This window comes from Phyllostomus discolor, chromosome X (genome assembly GCF_004126475.2).
Source record: "Phyllostomus discolor isolate MPI-MPIP mPhyDis1 chromosome X, mPhyDis1.pri.v3, whole genome shotgun sequence".
NCBI classification, from domain to species: domain Eukaryota; kingdom Metazoa; phylum Chordata; class Mammalia; order Chiroptera; family Phyllostomidae; genus Phyllostomus; species Phyllostomus discolor.
The window spans coordinates 76,386,674-76,397,040 of record NC_050198.1 but is presented as its reverse complement, the minus strand read 5'-3'; positions in this window follow the sequence as shown (position 1 = coordinate 76,397,040).

Sequence of the window (10,367 nt, the reverse complement as noted above, 5' to 3'; positions counted from 1 at the left end):
TGTGTTTACTAAGATTTAAAAATTAATTCATCTTCCCTAACAACTGTAGGGAAGAGAGAGAATATAAATAGATTTTATATTGCTTAATGTATTTTTTATTTTTTAAATTAGTGTTAGAATTTCACTTGAAGTATATGGATTTTCTTAACTACCCTACTCAGACTTTCAGTATAGAAAATGTTCTTGGAGCCCTGGCTGGTGTGGCTCAGTGAATTGAGTGCTAGACTGTGAACCAAAAGGCCACCAGTTCAATTCCCAGTCTAGGGCACATGCCTGGGTTGCCAGCCAGGTACCCAGTAGGGGGTGTGTGAGACACAACCACACATTAATGTTTCTCTCCCTCTCTTTCTCCCTCCCTTCCACTCTTTCTAGAAATAAAATAAATAAAATCTTTTTAAAAAGAAAGTGTTCTTTGAAGGTACTATATATCTGAATAGATTAGATATTTTTCTTTAATGTAGCTTTGTCAAATACTATAACATTAAAATAAGGCATTTGTGAGACATGATTCAATTAGTCCAGCCTTTGAAAAAAGGACAGAGCCACACAACTACTACAGGGTATTAGTTATAATTAATAGTGTTTTTTTCTATTTATACTTTTTGATCTGTTAATCAGTCCTTGCACTTTAATATACCATTATAATTTCATACAATGTAAGAAAAAAAATCTTAGTAACATTAATTTAAAAGCAGAATATTGGTGATATTGTCAGTACAAGATTTAAAATTGTTATCTGTCAAAAAATATTGAAGAATTCCTTACCAAGTAGATGTTCCAAGCAGTAGAAAATCCTCAAGCAAATCTTTTTTTTGCCCTGAGTATTGCAGATTCTTACCTGCCCAAAGCAGGGCACTGGATATGATGATCTCTTCAGATTTTCTTTTTCTAGGTCTGATCCTATCTTCCTAATTTCATGTTGATTCTACTATTTGGTAAGAAATGTCAAGAGTACGTTTGCCTGCTCTTCACTTGCTCCCTTCTCACAACACTCTGTCCTGTGCCTGACTGGGGTCATCTGAGTAACATGCCCAGACTATTTTAGCGCACCCCCTTTGTCTACCTTGCCATTTCGTAATTCAAAGCAAAAATCTTTCTGATGACTACAAATTTTATTTCCTCTTTCTGAATCAGGTTACATAAAAGTAGCAGGCCTTTGTGACTCTTGTTATACGGTTAGTATTATACTATGTTATGTTACTGAAGAAAGATAAAATGATACATTCTTTATAGTCCAATGTAACCAATTGATTCAATAGTGTCAATTTGGTGGGGTATCAACATGAAATGGTTTTGTATATCTTTTTCTCTAATCTCTGCCAGCACCTGAGCTATGCTGCATCTCACTTTCCTGTCCTTTAATGACACCTTGAGTAAATTACACAACTCTTAGTCATATGTGGTTATCAAAAGCTCAGTTTAGACCAGTTTATAATTAATTCAGATCTTCCTTTCTCCCATTGCTAGCCAGTATTGTATGCATGCAAGAACCTAAAAGGAGAGAAATGTGTCTGATATTTTCCTCCTGCATCTCTTCTTCACTTTGAAGTGGTCAAACTCTAGAAGACCTACTCCTTTGCTCTCCCCAAGGCTCTGATTCTTCAGATGTGTTAAAGGTTAGGAAGATGACAGATAGGTACATAGATGATAGATAGATTAGATAGATGATGGACAGATAGATGGATTGATTGATTGATAGGTAGATGAAGAACAGCCAGGTGTCAGCTGTAATCAAATCTTGTAATCAAGTGTCCATTGATTACAGTCTTCTTTCTGTTAATGCTGCTTCTCTGGATAAAACGAAATGGTCATCAGGGATGGGGGTATAATGAGGTGAATGAGGTACTTCTACTAGGTTATTAATCTAAAGGAACAGAAAATATTCAATAGCCAAAAAGAAATAATACTCTAGTGTAATTTTTAAATCAAAATTAATGTAAAGTTTATGATGGAGAATATATCAAAGTGGAAGGTTCATCATCCTAATGAAGTATTCATTTAGACTATAAAAACAGAGTTGAAATAATGATGCAGGGAAATTATCAATGATATTGGAGAAGGAATTTTATTCCCCAGAGAATATGGGGTGAGGATGCAAATACCTTCACTTGGATATTAAAGAAAAGGTAGCCTGGAGAAGCTCAGAGCACATGGAATCATTTGCATTGCATATATAATGCTCCAATGAATAACACTTCACTTCAGATGAATTATTTTAAAACATAACTTCTTATCAATAGTATTTCTAAGTTAAAGCTAAGACTATTTTATGACTTGTTTTTATAAGCATAAGCTAATGGGAAGAACTTGGCCATTGGATTCAGACAGACATGATTTCAATTCCTGCTCCATCTCTGCTGTTTTTGCAATTGTTGAGAAGGTGTTAATCTCCTTTGGAATTAGTTTCTTCATCAATAAAATAAAGGTAATGATTCCCACTTGATGGGATACTACATGTATTTTTGAGAGCCTACCCCATGATTCCCTCACATGGAATCTACTCTTTCCCATGTCTTTTGCTAAGCAGTCCCTATGCTGTATGGCCATGCCCCATAACCAGTCCTTCATTTTCAACTAATATTGTTTGCCTGATAGGGAGTGCCTCAGGAATATGAACAAGTTTAACACAATATATTTTTTGAGAAAGTTAAATTAAAAACAGAAATAAGCAATCACCTATAGAAAGTTGAACTTTCTGGTATTTCTCCTTGCAAAAAAAGTAGTCATAGAACCTGGCCAAAATAGCTCAGTTGGAAGCATGTTACACTGAAGAAGTAGTCATTTGGGGGCCATATTAAAAATAAGCAAGGGGAGACATAGGAAGAGACAGAGATACACAGAAAGACATGCATGTGTATGTATACACACACAGAGAGACAGAGACAAAAGGAAATGTAACCACACAAATAAAGAGGTTCAGAGAAATACTCATAGAAGCAGCCATAGAGATATGTGGCGAAAAACAGACTCAGAGATCATCCAGAGATACACAGAAATATGGACATGCAGAGAAACAGAAACACACAGAGAAACACAGAAACACTCAGAGACAATAGATATATAGAGAGTGACAGAAAGAGATACATAGAATGAAAGAAAAACTGTGTGTGTGTGTAGAAAAAGAGAGAGAGAGAAGAAAGACACAGAGAAAAGTAACAGAAAGACACAAAGGGAGGGGCACACAGAATGAAATACAGAAGAATAGAGACCTGGGAGGACAGAAAAATAGAAAACACATTCTCTCACAAAAATATACAGAAAGAGTGACCATATAGACAGAAAATGACAGACACAAAAAGAGACAGAGATAAAAAGAGAGTCACACAGAGACAGAGACACTGACAGAGACACAGAGACAGTGACACAAAGAGAACTAAAGCTGACTCAGAAAGTGGAGACACCTTCAAAGAATCAGAGATAGAAATGGGAAGAACACCAGCCCTGGGGTGAACTTGGATAGTTCTCTGTGACTGGACTACCTTGGACCCTTCTTAGGTACTCTTCCCATCCTTACCCAGCCTTGACTTGCTTTAGGTTGAGTTTTCTGTTCCTGAACCCCAAAGAGCTCTTAATGGCATGATAGGCACAGGGCCTGGTCCAATGCCAGTGCCCACTAACACTGGGGTAATATTAGTCCCCATGCTTCATGGGACAACACTGCTTTACGAAACAGCCAGAGATTTGATGGAGCAGCCAGCAGTGAGTGAATAAATATAGCAACAAATTATTTGAACTAAGACTTCTTTCTTAGTTGAAGGACAGTGACTTCCTCAGATACCACTGAATACTAAAAACAAACCAACAGAAACAAACAAAAACATTTTATCTCAAAGTGAGTAATCAATCAAACAAGTATTACACATTCTCATTCTCCTTTTAATTAATTTAATCTCAATCTCCAATTGCTTCATGAGAATACACTTCCGCAGCAATCCTTCCCTTCCTTTGCCCCTACTTCTCCCAGTGCTCTTCTCCTCCCTGTCTCTGTTCCCCCTCCACCCTAGCATTTTTCCTCCATCCTTCACCCTGACCTGTATCCAAAATGACAATTTAGCAGTGGTGGTAGAGGTGAGGGTTCAGAATCAAACAGAGAGAGAGGGACACACACACACACACACACACACACACACACACACTTCCCTGATTTCTCTTGCATCACAGGGAGGTCCTCAGGCTTCCCTCACTTCTGGTCTAAGTTCAGCATGCCCTTGATGGTGCTACAATTATCAATAAGCTTATTAATTGATACAATAATTTTCTCTATACCTCTGTATCCTCTACTAAACTTATGAATACTCCAAAGTGTTTGACAATAACTTACTCTCCAATTCATCCCATATCATATGGCACTATGTCTGAAACACTGTAGGAAATGAATAAACACTTGAAAAAAATCAGACGGCTTCTCCAAATAAACAAATTTATATCCCTTTAAACTCCAGAAAAAATGTATATTAAGATATTTTTAAATAAAAATATGTTAAAACATATTGTATCCCCACCTTTTTTAAAAAAGAAAATACTGAACACAAGAGACAGTTTGTCATATTAGTCATATTGGATAAAGGGCATGTGTTGTGGCAGCAGCCAAACTGAACTTGAGTCCTTCTTCTGCACTTACTATTCACATGATCCCAAGTTACTTAACCCTTCTAAGTTTAATTTTCCTCATCTGTAAAATGGCAATAATAAGAGTACACATACAAGGTACTGTGAAGTCAAAATGAGTCAATAAATAAGAAAGGCTTAGAAAAGTACTTACTACATAGTTAGTGTTCAATAAATGCTACTTGTTATTATCTTCACCTTTTTCTTAGTGACTCAAAAACATCAATATATGTGTCCATTGTGTTCTGTGCTTTAATAAAGTAATACAGTTAGAAGCAATCACAATACATAAGGGTGACTGTACTTATATTAAATGACCTCAGATTGCTGGGATTCTAAAATCCTTATAGGTATCATTTTCCTTTTTCTTCCCTACAATTAGCTGACAGTGTTTGCTAATACCAATGTCTCTGTGTGTGACATTTGCATTCTAACTCCAATTTTTATTTTATATTTTTAAAGATTTTATTTATTTATTTTTAGAGAGGGGGAAGGGAAGGAGAAAGAGAGGGAGAGAAACATCAATGTGTGGTTGCCTCTCACACACCCCCTACTGGGGACCTGGCCCGCATCCCAGGCATGTGCCCTGACTGGGAATTGAACTGGCCACCCTTTGGTTCACAGGCTGGTGCTCAATCCACTGAGTGACTCCAGCCAGGACAGCCCACTGCAATTTTTAATACATCACATTTAACATTCTATAGACTATGACAACATATGATTTGACACCTTTTAATAATGTGCAAAGTAATAGGTAAGGGGCTATGAAGAAAATTCTATTCAAAAGAAATTTTCACATGAAGAAAAAATATGTATGTTATTGCATGGACATATTGATTTCTCAGATACATTTTGTGCTTTCTTCCTCAATATCAACAGAAAATACTCTGACATTCTGCATAATAAACTTCCGGGATAATTAAATTTTATCTCACTAGCATGCCACCTGTGTGAGGATAATATAGCATAGTGGAAACAGCAAAGTCAACACAGATTTGGGACCAAATTGTAATCTAAATGCCCATGTGAACCTGAGCAATTTGTTTAGCATTTCTGAACCTCATTGTTTTTCACATTAAAAAAAAGTTCTGGAATAATGAGAGCTATAGGATTATAAATTGTCCATATAAATAACCAGAGTGCCAATATACAATAGAGTTCAATACACAATAATTATTGAAGTTATCTTTTGTGTATCTACAATTGCCTTTATATTTCTATCCAAATATTTTAACTTTTTACAGCTTTATATTTTATTCTCTGAGATAACTATGTTTTGGTTAATAACAACTATAAATATTTTACTGGATTGCAAATGTCTTGATAAAATGAATTATCTCAGTCTGTTTTTTAATCTATATTTTAAAATAACCTTGAATATTAAAATTTTATTCCAATATGTCTAAATTATTTACAGGTAACTTTGATAAAAGAAGAATTAAAACTTTCATCCTTTTTTTTCTGCCTTGATTTGAATAATATGAATGGTCCTGGCTTGTAGTCTAACACTCATTTGCTGATGGTTTTCTTTGAACAGCTCCATCTCCATCTGTCTCCAAATCTGTCTTGTATTTCTCAAATAAATACTAATAAATTATAGATGTTTTTGTTAAACATACTGGATCTTACTAATAAAAGGAAATAAGATAGGAGTAAAGAACTATATAAAATGAATCCATTTCATGCCAATTAATATGACATCAATGGTTTATATAATTTTTAGGGGACATGTAAGCATACAGTTTATATAATGTATTTATCAATTGCTTTATCTAGCCATTGTTTTTAAAATTCATGTACAAATGGTGAAATCTAATGTAAATAGGTTATAAACTCTAATTTAGATCACAACTTCCCATTCTTGGAATAATAAACTATAATATTTATGATTATGTCACATTCACAACACATTGGACTATCTTTTCAGATCCACTTCCAAATCTAGTCTAAACTGAGGCAGAATTGTCTCTTTAATTCCTCTACAAAGTATCTAAGAATCTAGGGGTGGACAAGGGAGGGAACTGATATATTATGAATGGGTGGATATCTCTGTTTGATTCATTACACTTTAATTTGAGATGTCTCCATCTTAAACTTCTCATTATTTCTCCCTTCAAACAAAATATGTCTTTCAGATCTCTGAAATACATTTAAAATTAAATTTTAGTCCTTTAACATTTTAAAGTAGAGTTTCTACTAGCTCAGATTCATTACTGATGTTGCTGTGTCACCTAAAATTTAATTATAAAGATGACACTTTAATCCTAGTGAAACATGCTGGTTTATTATAAGTGAGGAACAAAAATGCCAACAGGCAGATCAGAGCTGCAGAAATATTTTGACTTTTTTCAACAGAATGAGTTATTTTAACTTGAAAATGTATGAAAAATAAACTTGAAATGTTATTCTTGGAGTAGTGGACATTCATAAGGGCAATGATACCTGACATTGTGTGTATGTGTTTTTAGGCACTTAATGACTTCTTGGGTCATTAAAGTCATCACTCCCTGCTTTTCATGGTCCCCTGAGCTAGTCGTTAATTCCATAGGCAAGAATGTGAACAATGGAATTACTGTCTAGTTGTAGTTACAATATTTTCTCCCCTGTTTATCATATATCAATAGAACTAATATCAGAAAGCATTATTTCTGCTACTTTCTGCAGTGACTGATGCCTTCATTGAATGATTTATTTATTTATTTATTTATTTTTAAATATTTTATTTATTTTTAGGTAGAGGGAAAAGGAGGTAGAAGAGAGGAAGACAAATATGAATGTATGACTGTCTCTTGTGTGCCTCCCACTGGGAAGACCTGGACCACAGCCCAGGCATATGCCCTGAATGAGAATCAAACCAGTGACTCTTTGGTTCACAAGCCTGCACTTAATCCACTGAGCCACACCAGCCAGGGCCACTGAATGATTTTTAAATCTTCGTGTTTTATTAGAGAAAATGGTTACAGGTATACATTGGGTACACATAATTGCATTTTTCATTATTTTGGAGAATAAACAAAAGTTACCCATGAAATACTCCATATAAAAATAAAAACAAACTTGAACAAACATTAATAAAGTAGAAGGTTACATTTGAAATAAATTTTTCTTTCTGATCTTTAATTAGCTTAGTTTATATTTACTGATTGTGAATATTTCTTTTTCAATGGATAAATCTGTGGTACCAAAGTACATATCATAACATTTTAATAGTGAAATATTTTATGTATATTTTAAAAGGACATGCTTTTCATGTCATCATTTAATTGCCATAGAATGTTATTTTTTTATTGATGGTTTCCATATTAGACTTATAGAGGTTGAAAAATGCAGCCCACTGGTGATACTCAGCTTATATATATGTTTATATATATATATATATATATATATATATGTTTTTATAAAAATTCAATGGATTCAAAATACTTAAAATCGAATTCTAAGAGAAAATCTTTGTGACCTTGGCACAGGCAAATATTTTTTGCCTGTACCTTGGCACAGGCAAATATTTTTTCAGATATAACACCCAAAGCTCCATCCTTAAAAGAAAAAATGATAAATTGGACTTTTGTCCAGAATTTATAAAGAGCTCTCACAATTCAACAAATGAAAAATCAACAACTCAATTAAAAAATGAACAAAGTATTTGTAAAAAACACTCTACCAAAGGAGATATACAAATGGAAAATAAGCCATAAAATTAGTCTCAATATCATTAGCTATTAGGGAAATATAAATTAAAGCCACAGTGAGATTTTACTATAACTATATCATAATGGCTTAAAAACAAAAAAACCTGGAAAACCCAGTGCAAAATGTGGAAGCAACTAGAATTTGCATTCATTGAATGGATCTCAAAATATTCTTCCAAGTGGAAATTTCATATACAGTTAAATATACACTTACCACACAACCCATAAACCTAACTCATAAATGTTTACTCAAATATAATAAACACTTATATTTACACAAAAATCTGCACACGAATGTTTATTAGTAATCACCAAAATATAGAAACAACACAAAAATTGTAAACTACAAAGTGGATAAACAAATTGTGGTTCATCTGTACAATGGAATGAAATATCCCAATAAAAAGAAACACCTTACTGATAAATGCAATAACCTGGAAGAATCTGAAGTGCACTATGCTAAGTGAAAGAAGCCAGAGTCAAAAGGATATCTACTATACATACTATATGATTCTATATGACATTGTTGGTAAGACAAAAACTACATATATGTAAAAAACCCAGCCCTGACCAGTGTGGGTCAGTGGGTTGACCATTGATCTACACACCGAAAGGCTGCCAGTTCGTTTACTGATCAGTACGCATGCCTGGGTTGCAGGCCAGGTCCCTGGTTGCAGGTGTGTGAGGATTGTTGTTTCTCTCACACACTGATGTTTCTCTCCTTCTCTTTCTCCCTCCCTTCCACTCTCTCTGAAAATAAATAAATAAAATCTTTAAAAGAAAAACAACTACTACTTGCCAGGATATGGTAGACCACAAAAGGACATGGGGACTTAGGAGATGATGCAACTCTCTATCTTGATTGTGGTGGTGGGTACAGATCTGTACACTTTCGTGCATTGTCAGAACTTTGCAATTAAAAGGGCAAATTTATTGTATGTGTATTATACTCTTCAGAAGATATGGGGGAAATATTGGTATGATAAGTCAGAAGCTTTGCAGGTTTTATATTACTTTCCTCTGGGACAAGAAGAGGAAAATATGGCAACACTAGGATAACATTTAGTTACTCAACAAATATTTATGCAACTCCAACTATAAGTCAGATACTATTCTAAACACTGACGAGGCAGTCGGGAATAAAACAAAAATCACCAGATTCATGGAACCTCTCTTACATAATAGGAAGGGGGAGACAGACATTACCACCTATATATGTAAAATATATAGGAAGTCATATGCTCATGAGTGCTATAGAAAATGATAAAGCAAAGGATTAATATAACTAAAAGTGGAGGACTGAAATGTAAAATAACATAGATAAGGAAAGCTTCACTGAGAAGGTACATCTGAACAAACAGGATATAACAAACAGGATATAAGGTACTAGAAATACATTTTTCTGTATTGCAGGAAGAAGAAAGTCGAGGGCAAAAGCCTGTTTACTAGGTCTGTTCAAGGAACACTACTTTGGCCAGTGTGCCTGAATTAGAGTGAGATGAAGAACAGGAAATGATGTCAGAAAGTTAAGGGGAACCAGAGCGGGCATGGTTTTGTTTTCTTTGCTATGGGAAAACCATTCAAGTGTTTACAGAACAGAAATGCCATGATCTGGCTACTGTAATAAGACAAGACTATGAGAGGGAAAGGTAGAAGTAGCAAGACTCTGATGCTATTTTAATAATCTAGATGAGATATAATAATGATTTCAATCAGAGTTGGCACAGTAGAGAGAGTGAGGTGTTGTTCAATTGCAATATATTTGGAAAGCAAAACCAATAAGACATGCAAATATTTGTAGGATGTGGGATGAAAAAGAAAAAGAGGAATCAGTGGTGACTATGAGGTGTTTTACTTAACCAATTACAGAAGTGAAGATACCATTTACTGAGAAGCAGGTTTGGGGGTGAGGAGTATATAGAGTTGGGTTTTAACTATATTACAATTCCAATGCCTAAAAGATACCAAATTGAAAAGGTCAGCTAGACAGTTGGGTATATAATTTGGAGATCAAGGTATGGGGTAGAAATATACATAGCTTGTAAATTGCAGGATCAGATGAGATCACCG